Source organism: Macaca nemestrina, chromosome 7, assembly GCF_043159975.1.
Source record: "Macaca nemestrina isolate mMacNem1 chromosome 7, mMacNem.hap1, whole genome shotgun sequence".
NCBI lineage: Eukaryota > Metazoa > Chordata > Mammalia > Primates > Cercopithecidae > Macaca > Macaca nemestrina.
This window is the reverse complement of record NC_092131.1, coordinates 126660962-126675814: the sequence shown is the minus strand read 5'-3', so window position 1 is coordinate 126675814 and position 14853 is coordinate 126660962. Positions and strand designations below refer to the sequence as shown.

At 45.4% G+C, this 14853-nt stretch overlaps 1 long non-coding RNA gene across 5 annotated transcripts in view; it reads right to left on the bottom strand.

Moving 5' to 3' along the window:
* LOC139364421 (uncharacterized) overlaps positions 1-14853 on the bottom strand; it is a 59974-nt gene that overhangs the window by 44672 nt on the left and 449 nt on the right. The gene's annotated exons all lie outside the window — the stretch shown is intronic.

Sequence of the window (14853 nt, the reverse complement as noted above, 5' to 3'; positions counted from 1 at the left end):
TATAATCCCAGCACTTTGGTAGGCTGAGGTGGGTGGATCACTTGAGATCAGGAGTTTAAGACCAGCCTGACCAACATGGAGAAACCCTGTCTCTACTAAAAATACAAAACTAGCCGGGCATTGTGGCGCATGCCTGTAAACCCAGCTACTTGGGAGCCTGAGGCAGGAGAACTGCTTGAACCCAGGAGGCGGAGGTTGTGGTGAGCCGAGGTGGCACCATTGCACTCCAGCCTGGGCGACAAGAGTGAAACTCCGTCTCAAAAAAACAAAAAAGAATGATAATGACATGTCAAAATAACACAGAAGGCTGCTTGAAAAGGTAGCCATGTCTGCCTGTAAGAGATTAGAATCAAGTATGGGTGGAGAGACTCCTACTTACATGGGCTTGCCTGCCAGTGGCCAAATCAGAGGGAGACAGTCTATGGGTTCCTGAACAGGCAGAACAGAGTCACAGAGCCAAGGATAGTACTTAAGGCCATGGGAACTCAAGTGTGTCTGATAATTTAGTTAATTTAAGCTTTAGTATTCCTTTTGTGGTTTTGACTTTTCTAGATGGTTGAGGCTTTGACATGACAGGCAATGCTTTACATAGCTCAAGAATAATTGCCCCAGTAAAATAAGTTTCTCTTTCTCTATCATTAAACAATTAAATTAGAATAGCCCCTATAGGGAATACAAAGTCCATTAGTTTCTTAGCCACTGTGTCTCAAAAAAAAAAAAAGGTTTAATTGGCTCATCGTTCTGCAGGCTGTACAGGAAGCATGGCAGCATCTGCTCCACTTCTGGGGAAGCCTCAGGAAACTTAAAATCATGACAGAAGGCAAAGTGAGATCAGAAGTCTTATATGACAGAATCTGTACCGAGTGTGGTGGGAAAGTGCCACATACTTTGAAACAACCAGATCTCATGAGAACTCACTATCATGGTGACAGCACCAAGGGAGATGATGTTAAACCATGAGAAACTACCCCCATGAGCCAAGGGTGGGGCCCTTCCATAAGGCCCCACCTCCAACATTAAGGATTACAGCTGAACATGAGATTTGGGTAGGAGCACAGACCCAAACCATATTACCCCCACTGTGGTAACTTGTTCTATGGAGGGTTTTTGTAAGTGTTCGTTTGAAGGTTTCTGGTGCTACATGGAGGCTGTCCTCATGGATCTTATAACCCAATCCTGTACATAGATGATGGAATTCTTGAACCTCTACATGGGCTCATCATCATTCTGTGGTTAAAAGAACTCACTTTTAAAGACCTCAGACAGAGCAACTTGTAAGTATAAATATCTGCTAAAGCATTTCTTCTCATGTTTTTAGTGTGGGCCTCTGCTTAATGACAGCAATTTCCAAGAGATCATGAAACTCATTTATTTGGTTTCTGTTTTTAACAGGGATACCAATTGGGAAGGAAAATGTTCTCTTTCCATGGTATTCTGAAGCCATGGCCTGTGAGTCAGAATGTTAGTGTGTACTAGTCATTCCTTGCTGTGTTTAACAAGATATAGTAAGAGATAAGTTCAGGTAAGAACATATTGATTTGCAGGTGAAATGAAAAGGAATAGAAGGAGTCCAGCAATGGGGTCTTATAGGGTTGGAGAAGCTGTTGAACCCCAGCAACAGGAAAAAAGACTGAAAAGGCTTTGAGAAACACAGGTCCACTAAGGTATTTCAATTCAACAGAGGAATTCGGCACTACTGCAAAGAAGAGTTTAAAGGTGTTTTCTCGCCAGGCGCGGTGGCTCACGCCCGTAATCCCAGCATTTTAGGAGGCCGAGGCGTGTGGATCACGAGGTAAGGAGATCGAGACCATCCTGGCTAACATGGTGAAACCCCGTCTCTACTAAAAGTACAAAAAAAAAAAAAAAAATTAGTTGGGCGTGGTGGCGGGCGCCTGTAGTCCCAGCTACTCGGGAGGCTGAGGCAGGAGAATGGCGTGAACCCTGGAGGCGGAGCTTGCAGCGAGCCGAGATCACGCCACTGCACTCCAGCCTGGGCAACAGAGTGAGACTCTGTCTCAAAAAAAAAAAAAGATGTTTTCTCCTACCTAAACCTATTGTTTCCTATGGCCTTGCTGTAACTGCCATTAAGTTGAAAGAGAGAGGCAGGGAGTGAAGAAAGAGATAAGCAAAGGTTGATATTTATGTCTTGAAAAAAATCCAGCCTGGCCAACATGGTAAAACCCCGCCTCTACTAAAAATACAAAAACTAGCCGGGCATGGTGTCAGGCCTGTAATCCCAGCTACTCGGGAAGCTGAGGCAGGAGAATCACCTGAACCCGGGAAGCGGAGATTGCAGTGAGCTGACATGGTGCCACTGCACTCCAGCCTGGGTGATGGAATGAGACCCTGTCTTTAAAAAATATATATATGTATACACACACACACACACACACACACACACACACACACAATATTCTCTGGTACAAGACACTGTTTGCTTTGAGACCAATAGATCCAAAAAGTCTCTGAGTGAACTGTATTGCCAAAAAAATTCCCCAACCTAGTCTGAATAAATAAGTAAAACCATAAAGTAACACTTGAAAATCCAAAGGTGCACCATCAGGAACTTTTGAGGAGGCTTTTGAGGCTGTGTAGTTCCCAAGGAGGACAGGCACCCCACTTCACACAAAGCCAGGGAGAACAATGGCTGAGGAAGAACTTGCCAGAGGGCAGAACAAGGGTGGAAGGAGAACAACGCCAGGATAATTTTTCCTAAAGAGCAAAATCTGGTCTAATGTAGGAAATTCATCCACTGCCAGGAAAGGACGTCTTCATAATATGTATCTAGCAGAACTCCATAATTGCTCTGGACAGGAAGGTTGGGTGTTTCCCATACTCCCTTTTCCAAATAGGATTTGCTATTGCCGCGTCCTTACCCTGCTTCATCATTGTAGATGGGTAGGTGGGTTTATTGGGGTGGTGAGAAACTTGGCTTTCAGTTCATAGATTGCTGGACCATAAGGAAATTCACTCAGGCCAATTAGAGAAGACCACAATCCAGATTCTGATATGAATGCTGTAAATGAATGGAAGTTTTTGTCATAGCCCTTGGGAGAAGGGTGAGTATGAGATTTGCTGGTCGGAGAGGCTGACTGTAGCAGTGAACCCTTGCTGTCTACCAAAAGTCATTATTCTCTTTAGGCACACAACTAGACTGTTTCCCATACTCCCATTCAATCTGAGTGTGGCCATGTGATGGTTTTCTCCAATGTAATGTGAATGGAACCAATGTGTGTCACTTCCTGATCCAGGGGATAATAGATGGACAGCCTCTGGGCCCCTTAATGAAAAGGGTGGAGGAGAGCGGCCTCATTGACCTGAATATTGGCCTGGGACTGTTAGCTGAGCAAGACATTAAGTATTTTACTGAGCTATATTTTGGATCTATTTGTCACAGTAGTTTAACCTATTATTAATTGATACACACCCCATGAGTCATACTTGTTCAACATGATTATATATGTATATCCTTTTAAACAATAATTATTAATGGTAACATACTAAACATCCTTGTAGTGAACCTTGTTTTTTTTGTTTGTTTGTTTGTTTTTCACTACATGTCCTGGTAAGTGTTCTGTATCAGTACATTAATAACTTCTTTGTTTTTATTTTATTTTTGCTTTTTCCTGGGGGGCGTTGGCGGGGGAGACAGGGTCTTACACTGTTGCCCAGGCTGGAATGCAATAGTGCCATCATAGCTCACTGCAGCCTAAACTCTTGGGCTCAAGTGATCCTCCCACCTCAGCCTGCCCAGTAGCTATGACTACAGGTGTGGGCCACCATGCCCAGCTAATTTTTTATTTTTTGTAGAGACAGGGTCTTGCTTTGTTGCCCAGGCTGGTCTTGCACTCTTGACTTCAAGCAATCCTTCCACCTGGGCCTACCAAAGCACTGGGATTATAGGAGTGAGCTACTATGTTTGCTTTTTGAATAGCTTAAGTACCACATGTTATTTAGCCTGTTCCCTACTGATGGACATTTAGTTTAACAGTCTTTTGCTATTGTCCTTGGTTCAAGTTCGTCCTTCCTTCCTTCCTCCCTCCCTTCCTCCCTTCCTTTCTTCTTTTTTTTTTTTTTTTGACGGAGTCTCGCTCTGTCACCCAGGCTGCAGTACAATGTCACCATCTCGGCTCACTGCAACCTCTGTCTCCCAGATTCAAGCGATTCTCCTGCCCCAGCCTCCCAAGTAACTGGGACTATCAGGCTCCCACCACCATGCCCGGCTAATTTTTGTATTTTTAGTAGAGATGGGGTTTCACCATATTGGCCGGGCAGGTCTCAAACTCCTGACTTTGTGATCTGCCCACCTCAGCCTCCCAAAGTGCTGGGATTACAAGTGTGAGCCACTGTGCCTGATCGATTCAAGTACTTTCAATTGGCACTCTGCAAATGCAAAGGACAGGTCAGCTACATGTCCAGCATTATCTAGTTCTATTCTTTAATTTAGGACTTCCCTTAGATTCTTTTAGCCAGGTTACAAAGCTAATATACTTTATTGATTCTCTGTGGTCTACTATTGTAAAATATATATTGAAAAATAAACTCAAGTGAGTACAAGTCCAATACTTACACAGGTAGGAGGACTATAACATGATGACCTAACAGCATGATTACAATGAGACAGCTCTGGGTTCAAATCCCAGCTCTACTACCTATAACATGTAACTTAACCTCACACAAGTTGCTGAACTGTAAGCATTTGTTCTCACCTGTTGAGTGGTGACTACTGTGAAGGTTAAATGATAAAGCAGTGCTCAGTACATGATATTCAGTTAACGAGTACTGTAGAATTTTCCTTACTACGTAGCTTTTAAAAAGTACCAAAGGCCAGGCGCGGTGGCTCAAGCCTGTAATCCCAGCACTTTGGGAGGCCGAGACGGGCGGATCACGAGGTCAGGAGATCGAGACCATCCTGGCTAACATGGTGAAACCCCGTCTCTACTAAAAAGTACAAAAAACTAGCCGGGGGAGGTGGCGAGCGCCTGTAGTCCCAGCTACTCGGGAGGCTGAGCCAGGAGAATGGCATAAACCCGGGAGGCGGAGCTTGCAGTGAGCAGAGATCCGGCCACCGCACTCCAGCCTGGGTGACAGAGCGAGACTCCGTCTCAAAAAAAAAAAAAAAAAAAAAAAAGGACCAAAGAGGCCAGGCGTGGTGGCTCACACCTGTAATCCCAGCACTTTGGGAGTCCGAGGCGGGCAGATCACGAGATCAGGAGATCGAGACAATCCTGGCTAACACGGTGAAACCCCATCTCTACTAAAAATACAAAAAATTAGCCGGGCGTGGTGGCAGGCACCTGTAGTCCCAGCTACTCGGGAGGCTGAGGCAGGAGAACGGCGTGAACCCCAGAGGTGGAGCTTGCAGTGAGCCCAGAGCAATCGCGCCACTGCACTCCAGCCTGGGCAACAGAACGAGACTCTTTCTCAAAAAAAAAAAAAAAAAAAAAAAGTATAATTAGCTTCCTTTATTTTATTTTATTTATTTATTTGAGGCACCTGTGTAGGTGTCTGCGGACACATTTATGAGAATTGGTTGGCCCTGCAACTCTCCCAGACAGTCAAGACCACAGCCAGGCTAACTTTGGCTTATGTACCCTCTCCTCTTAGTTTCACCAATACTTGACAGGGTCTGGCTTAGCACAGCTCTGTGGGATGGAGGGCCAGATGGCTCCCAAAGAGCCCAGACCAGAGGCACAGGCCTGTGACCAGGTGTCCTATTCCAGGACAGATGGCTTGAATTGCCTCCTGCTCCCTTTTGCTCTGGCAGTCTCTGGGACTATTGAGTGCTGGGGCCACTACAGAAATTGGATGGCGCTTTGCAAAGATGGCTTTGAATTAAGTATCAGGGAGAGTGAGACAATCTAATATTTTCAAAGATGAGTCACTCTGGCATTGGCCTTAGAGGTCTAACCTCTTCTATTCACAGGTAAGAGAAAGAACAATGGAGTCAAGTCAGTTCATCAGCATGTTGGCAAATCGGAGTCCCAGGCTTGGAGAAGACCTTTGCGGTGAAGCCATGTGGAAAGAGAATGTGGCAAGAGAGCAACTATCTTCAGGGGAATGTTGGTCTTCCCACTGCCAGGAGGGCTCGTTGCTCTGAAAAAGTTTTCAAAGTTTACCTTTGAGCCTCAATAACTAGGTACTGGCATTTCTCCAGGGTTTAGTGGTTAGTGGAGGCTGACACATCACATAACCCAGGTCACCAGACACCAAATACCAATACAAACAGTTCTGTGAAAGAGGACACCCAGTAAGTAGTCAGCCTGATGGTCGTATCCCCTCCCCACAGGAAAACACACTGAAAGCCCACTCAGGCTGCAGATACTTACTGGCACATCCACCCCCACAGCTAGAGAGATACCCTCAGGAATGTGTTGACTTGATATACCTCCTTTCTGGGCCCCCTAGTCACATTCTTTCTTTACACAAGTTAATACCATTTACTCAGCAGAGGCTTTACACATGCTAATAGAGGCTCCTCAGGCTACACCTTCATCTCAGGACAAGTGGAAACCTTAATCATCTGGTTTCATTTTAATTTTCCATGACAGTAAAAGGTACCGTGACTGCAGGACAGTCCTTTCCTGCCTTCCTGGGGTAGTTAATCCTAAAAAAATCTCTTGGGCAATTCAGGTTGAAAATGTAATCACTACTTAATTTCAATGAAAAAACATTTTATATGTGCACAGAGTCCCAAAATTAACACCCACTCATGCTAAAACATCAAATCTCATTAAGACAGACACAATTACATCAACAATTACACTGGCTATCATAAACACAAACTGAAGGCATTTTCCCTTCATTAGTTATGATCTCATTAGTTACATTATTATCCCATAATATAGCCAATTACCTGTTGTTTCTTAGCTTTTATGCACTGTACATTTAAGACTAAATTTAGGCCAGGCTCAGTGGCTCGCACTTGTAATTCCGGCACTTTGAGATGCCAAGGCAGGTGGATCACCTGAGGTCAGGAGTTCAAGACCACCCTGGCCAACATGGCGAAACTCCGTCTCTACTAAAAATACAAAAAAAAATTTGGCCAGGCACGGTGGTTCACACCTGTAATCTCAGCACTTTGGGAGGCCAAGGCGGGCAGATCACGAGTTCAAGACCAGCCTGGCCAACACGCTGAAACGCCATATCTACTAAAAAAATAAATTAGCCAGGTGTGGTGGTGCGCACCTGTAGTCCCACCTACTTGGAAGACTGAGGCAGAAGAATCACTTGAACCTAGGAGGTGGAGGTTGCAGTGAGCCAAGATCGCACCACTGCACTCCAGCTTGGGCGACAGAGCAAGTCTCCATCTCAAAAAAAAAAAAAAAAAAAAAAAAGGTCAGGCCCAGGGGCTCAGTCTGTAATCCCAGTACTTTGGGAGGCCAATGCAGGCGGATCACTGAGGTCAGGAATTTGAGACCAGCCTGGCCAACGTCGTCATGAAACCCTGTCTCTACTAAAAATGCAAAAATTAGCTGGGTGTGGTGGTGGGCGCCTATAATCCCAGCTACTCAGGAGGCTGAGGTAGGAGAATTGCTTGAATCCAGGAGACGGAGGCTGTAGTAGGCCAAGATCGCACCATCGCACTCCAACCTAGGCGACAGAGCAAAATTCTGTCTCAAAAAAAAAAAAAAAAAAAATTAGCCAGGTGTGGTGGCACACGCCTGTAATCCCAGCTACTCAGGAGGCTGAGGCAGGAGAATTGCTTGAACCTGGGAGGCAGAGGTTGTGGTGGGCCGAGATCCGGCCGGCCTGGGCAACAAGAGTGAAACTCTGTCTCAAAAAAAACAAAAAAAGACTAAATTTATAACAAAACACGTAAAAAATGATATCCAATGTTTATACAACTTAACCTTTTTTTTTTTGAGACAAGGTCTCATTCTATTGCCCAGGCTGGAGTGCAGCGGCATGATCATAGCTCACTGCTCAAGTGATCCTGCCTCAGCTTCCCATCAGAGTAGCTAGGACTACAGGCATGCATCACCATGCCTGGCAAATTTTTTAAAGACTTTTTTGAGGTCAGGCGCGGTGGCTCATGTCTGTAATCCCAGCACTTTGGGAGGCCGAGGTGGGTGGATCACTTGAGGTCAGAAGTTCAAGACCAGCCTGGCCAACACTGTGAAACCCCATCTCTACTAAAAATACAAAAATTAGCCGGGCGTGGTGGCGAGTGCCTGTAATTCCAGCTACTCAGGAGGTGGAGACAGGAGAATTGCTTGAACCCAGGAAGCGGAGGTTGCAGTGAGCCGAGATTGGGCCACTGCACTCCAGCCTGGGCAACAGAGCGAGACTCCATCTCAAACAAAAAAAAAAAAAAAAAATTTTGTGGGAGGCCACATGCAATGGCTCACGCCTGTAATCCCAGCACTTTGGGAAGCCGAGGCGGGCGAATCACCTGAGGCCAGGAGTTCGAGACCAGCGTGGCCAACATGGTGAAACCCCGTCTCTAATAAAAATACAAAAATTAGCCAGGCGTGGTGGTAGGCGCCTGTAATCCCTGCTACTCAGGAGGCCGAGGCAGGAGAATCACTTGAACCCAGGAGGCGGAGGTTGCAGTGAGCTGAGATCGCGCTATTGCACACCAGCCAGGGGGACAAGAACGATACTTCATCTCAAAAAAAAAAACAACACTTTTTTTGTAGACACAGAGTCTTGCTGTGTTGCCCAGGCTGAACTTGAATGCCTGGCCTCAAGTGATCTTCCCATCTAAGCTTCTCAAAGTGATAAAATTATAGGCGAGAGGTACTGAGCCTGGCCTTAACCTTTGTTTTTTAAAAAAAAGAGTAACAAGGGCCAGGCACAATGGCTCACGCTTGTAATCCCAACACTTTGGGAGGACAAAGCAGGAGGATCACTTGAGTCCAGGAATTCAAGACCAGTCTGGGCAACATGATGAAACCACATCTCTACAAAAAATACAAAAATTAGCTGGGCGTGATGGTGCACACCTGTAGTCCCAGCTGCTCAGGAGGCTGAGGTGGGAGGATTGCTTGAGCCTCTTAAGCCTGGGAGGCAGAGGCTGCAGTGGGCCAAGATCATGTCATTGCACTCCAGCCTGGGTGAAAGAGAGAGACCCTGTCTCAAAAAAAAAAAAAAAAAAGAGTAACAAGTCGTGGCACAGTTGTTCGTGCCTATAATCCCAGCACTTTGGGAGGCTGACGTAAGAGCATCGCTTGAGTTCAAGAGTTCCAGACCAGCCTGGGTAACACAGTGAGACCCCGAGGCTGACACAGAAGGATTGCCTGAGCCCAGGAGTTCAAGACCAGTCTGGGTAGTACAGTGAGACCCCCATCTCAATTTAAAAAAAAACAAAAACAAAAAGAGTAATAAAATGAATGAAAACCTTGCAAATGAAATTACCATCACTGACCAAGTGAAATAACAAGAGAGTTGATGTGTGTTATTATGCCTTAAACATGTTTTGCTATAAATCAGCAAAACTATGAGAAATCTGATGAGATAACTTAAGGTAACATAGACCAGTTCTGTGAAGCTGATGTATGGTAGCTTCAGGCACTCCAAGAATTACACCAAACAAATCCATCCTGAAAGATGCAAAGACATGCTTTGTGTATCAGTTTTTACTGCAGAACAAACCACCTCAAAACTTACTGGTTTCACTCTTAAAACAATAAGCATTTATTCTTTTTCATCAGTCTGTGGGTTTGCTGGGGAAGTCTTCTGGTCTGGGCCAGCTCAGCTGGGCCCGGATGGTCTAGAATGTTCTTGTTCATATGTCTGGTGGTTGCTGGCATGCTAGCTGGTCTGAGGGGCCACACTCATACATGTTTGGCAGTTGGTCAGATGTCAGGTGGGGTGCTATGTGTCTATCATCATCCATTAGGTTAACAGGAGTTATCTACGTGGTAGTGGAAGAGATCCCAGCAGCAAGAGAAAGCAAGCCCCTATTGTAATCACTTCTCAAGACACTTCTTGCTTTACATTTGCCAGTGTTCTACAGGACAAAGCAAGTCACATGGCCAAGCCTAGATTTAGTAAATGAAGAAACAGACTCCACCTCTGCAATGGAGAAGCTGTGGCTATTCTGTTCAACCCACTACCCCTTAGAAGCCAAAGTAGAGATTAAATGATATTCCTTGTAACATGAATGGACATATATCTCAGGGTTTAATCATCTAGGTTTCAGGGCATTCGACATTTTCTGTTACTTATATCAAATTTCTGTGATGGGAGGAGTATGCTTTCTGTTTCAGCTACTGAGGTCAACTAGTAGGGCCACTTTCCTAGGCTCTTTTCTATACCTTGAGACAGAGATAAAACCAAAGAGGTAGGCAAGAAGCTAGATCTTCTTAGGGCCCTGTAGGCCAGATAAAGGAATTTAGGACTTGATCCCAAGAGCAATGCAAAGCCATAGAGCATTTTAAGGAGAAAGATCTGATCACTTGGGCTGTAGTGAAGACAGTAACTCTAGAAGTTTTGCCAGGAAGGGGAATTAGTGAGATAAGGCTTTAGTCAACAGAATGTGGGATTGAGGGAAAGGCTTTTTTTTCTTCTTTTGAAAGCAAAAGATGAGTGAAACTAGAGTTTGCTTGAATACCAATGAAAGAATCCAATATTGCAAGAGGTTAAAGGGAGATCCCTAAGAATTGGGAAGGGAAACTTGAACAGATATAGAGTTTGGCTTTTTGTTTTTTGGTTTTTTGGGTTTTTTTGAGTCGGAATTTTCGCTCTTGCTGCTCAGGCTGGAGTGCAGTGGCACCATCTCGGCTCACTAAAACCTCTGCCTCCCCGGTTCAAGCGATACTCCTGCTTCAGCCTTCTGAGTAGCTGGGATTACAGGCAACTGCCACCACGCCCGGCTAATCTTTGTATTTCTAGTAGAGACGATGTTTCACCATGTTAGCCAGGCTGGTCTCGAACTCCTGACCTCAAGTGATCCGCCCGCCTCAACCTCCCAAAGTGGTGAGATTACAGGCGTAAGCCACCACGCCCGACCTGGAGGTTAGCTTTTAAGAAAAAAACTTCATACAATAAAATTGACTTTATTTTTGTTATATATAGTCCTATGGATTTTAACACATGTACAGATTCAGGTAACTACTACCACAATCAGATTCAAAAGAGTTCCATCACCCTAAAATCCTCCTTTTTGCTGTCTCTTCAGTCATTCCCTCCACCCCCTTAGCTCCTGGCAGACTGACTTACTCTCCAAACTATAATTTCAGTATCTGCATGAGTGTCATTTGAGACTGACTTAGTTTACTTGGCATAATCCTTTCATTATTATGCAGTTATAATGCCTACTTGTTGTATATATCAATACTTTATTCCTTTTTATTGCTAACATTCCATTGCTGTTGGCTTCTGCTGGTATTCCTTAGGTCAGTAAATTATACCACTATTCTAACAATTACTTGGGCCAAAAACCTTGGCATCATCCTTTACTCTCTTCTCTAGTTTATATAACCAATCCATCAGCAAATCTTGGTGGTTCCACTTCCTTATCTTTTTATTTAGTTATTTTTTTTTGAGACAGGGTCTCTCTCTGTTGCCTAGGCTGGAGTGCAGTGGCACAATCACGGCGCACTACAGCCTCCACTCCTGGGCTCAAGCCATCCTCCCATCTCAGCCCCCTGACTAGCTGGGACTACAGGCACACACCATCACACCTGGCTAATTTTTGTATTTACTGATAGAGATGGAGTTTCACCATGTAACCCAGACTGTTCTCGAACTCTTAGCCTCAAGCAATCCACCCGTCTCAGCCTCCTATAGTGTTGGGATTACAGGCGTGAGTCACTGTGCTCACTAGCTCGCTCAGCCAGCTCCACTTTCAAAATACACCTGGAATCTAACCACTTATCACTACGTCCACTGCTGTTACCTAGTTCAGGCCACCATCATCTTCTGCCAAGATTAGTGCTTCTACTCTTACCCCTCTACCCTTGTAGTCAATTCTCAACACAACAGCTAGAATGATCCCTTTAGAGATATAAATCTGATCAAGTCACTCTTCAGTTCTAAACTCTCCAGGGCTTTCAGTGGTGATGGGCAAAATTGTTGCCATAATTGATAAGGCCCCAGCTACCTTTTTTATCTGGTCTCTTAGCACTCTCCCCGTCACTCACTCTGAATCAACACAGTGATCTTCTTGCTATTCCTGTAGCACCTCAAGCAGGCTCCTGCCCCAGGGCATTTGAATTTGCTATCTCCTCTGCCTGGAACACTCTTCCCCTAGATATCTACATGGCTCATGCCCATTAAGTCAATCCCAGTTTCTGCTTGAGGGATCCTTATAAATTCTTCCCTAACATCTAAAACAGCAGCTACCTGACACCACTGTCTAACCCCTACCCTGCTGTTTTTCATAGCATATATCCCTGATGTTATATATTTGTTTTCTCTCCCCAAACTAGTGAAGATACTTGCAAGCAGGGAATTTTTTTGTTTTGTCCATTGCTCAGTAAGCACCTACATGAGTGCCTAGTCTGGCATATAATGGGAATTCAGTGAATATTTTTCATTGAATAAATAGGAGGGAAGGACAGGATGGGAACACAAGTAAGTAGGTTTCTCGATTTCAGGACATTCTACATTTTCTGTTACTTATATGATAAGGAAATCAGGGGAAGTGGTATGGGTATAGATCAGAGATTTGTAGAGATCGTGGAGAGCAAGTTGACTAGAAAAATATAATGAAATTTCTAGTCACAGTTCACAGTCCTTTTTTTTTTGAGATGGAGTCTTGCTCTATCACCCAGGCTGGAGTGCAGTGATGCAATCTCAGCTCACTGCAACCTCCACCTCCCAGGTTCAAGCAATTCTCCTGCCTCAGCCTCCCGAGTAGCTGGGACTACAGGAGCCTGCCACTGCGCTCAGCTAACTTTTGTATTTTTAATAGAGACCATGTTGGCCAGCATGGTCTCACCATGTTCCACCATGTTGGCCAGGCTGGGCTCGAACTCCTGACCTCATGATCCACCCAACTCAGCCTCCCAAAGTGCTGAGATTACAGGTGTGAGCCACCGCACCAGGCCCACAGTCCATTTAAAGTTGGTAATTATTAATGTAGTGATGCCAATCTGTTCAGCAGGACAATTTTCTTTTTTTTTTTTTGAAGTAGAGTTTTGCTCTTGTTGCCCAGGCTGGAGTACAATGGCACAATCTCAGCTCACTGCAACCTCCACCTCCCAGGTTCAAGCTCTCCTGCCTCAGCCTCTGGAGTAGCAGGGATTACAGGTCTTCGCCACCATGCCCGGCTAATTTTTGTATTTTCAGTAGACAGGGTTTCACCATGTTGGTCAGGCTGGTCTCAAACTCCTGACCTCAGGTGATCGACCGGCCTTGGACGCCCAAAGTGCTGGGATTACAGGCGTGAGCCATCATACCCGGCCTCAACAGGACAATTTTTTTTTTTTTTTTTTTTTTTCTGAGATGGAATCTAGCTCTGTTGCCGAGACCGGAGTGCAGTGGCGCGATATCGGCTCACTGCAACCTCTGCCTTCCAGGTTCAAGAAATTCTTCTGCCTCAGCTTCCCAAGTAGCTGGGATTACAGGCATGCGCCACCACACCCAGCTAATTTTAGTATTTTTAGTAGAGACGGGGTTTCACCATATTGGCCAGGCTGGTCTCTAACTTCTGACCTCGTGATCCGCCCACCTTGGCCTCCCAAAGTGTTGGGATTACAGGTGTGAGCCACCACGCCCAGCAACAGGACAAATTTCTATGACAAGGTACAAGCAAGGAGAAACACATAGGTCCATCCAGGGTGAGGGACTTCGTTAGGGAAAAGGGAGTGTTGTGGTGGGATTAAGTAAGGGCAGGGCTGTAATAATGTACCACTGAATCTAAAATGGATAAGGAGGGAAGTGAAGAGGGGATTAATGGATAAGACATAATGTAGAGGCTTTCAACCGATTAGATGCTCTGCTCTGATAAAGTGAAAGATGAGGCCGGGTACAGTGGCTTACACCTGTAATCCCAGCACTATGGGAGGCCGAAGCAGGCTGATCACCTGAGTTCAGGAGTTCGAGACCAGCCTGGCCAACATGGCAAAACCTGGCTCTACTAAAAATGCAAAAATTAGCTGGCTTGGTGGCGCACACCTGTAATCCTAGCTACTTGAGAGGCTGAGGCAGGACAACTGCTTGAACCCGGGAGGCGGAGGTTGCAGTGAGCTGAGGTTGTGCCACTGCACTCCAGCCTGGGCGACAGAGCAAGACTCTTTCTTTAAAAAAAAAAAAAAAAAAAAAAAAGTGAAATAACATTTATACAGTTATGCTGTAATTCTATTTTTTTGGGGGTGGAGGGGAACAGTATCTCTGTCACCCAGGCTGGAGTGCAGTAGCACAATCATGGCTCACTGCAACCTCCGCCTCTCCTGGGCTCAGGTGATCTCCCATCTCGGCCTCCCGAGTAGATGGGACCACAGGCATGCGCCAAAACGCCTCATTAATTTTTATATTTTTTGTAGAGATGGGGTTTCGCCTTGTTGCCCAGGCTGCTCTCCAACTGCTGAGCCCAAGAGATCCGCCTGCCTCAGCCTTCCAAAGTGCTGAAATTACAGGCGTGAGCTACTGTATCAGGCCTATAGTTCAAAAGTAGTCAAGCTGAGAGAATAGCAGGCTGTGGTTGAAAAAAGGGTTGTTCAAATTACTGAGTATAGCGTTTCGAGGGGCAAGGTCCAGGTTTTGACTGGTATTGGGAGGCAGATATAAGGGTCGCTAAAGACGAGGCCCGATAGTGAACGGGTTGGCCACATAGGCTCTGAAATTATCAAAGATGGTCAGACGCGAGATAGACAAGGAGCTGGATACACAGATCGGCAGATTATCTCCAAACGGGGTGAAATAGGTGACAGAGTCTAAGAGGAAGGGTTGGAGAAGCAAGTG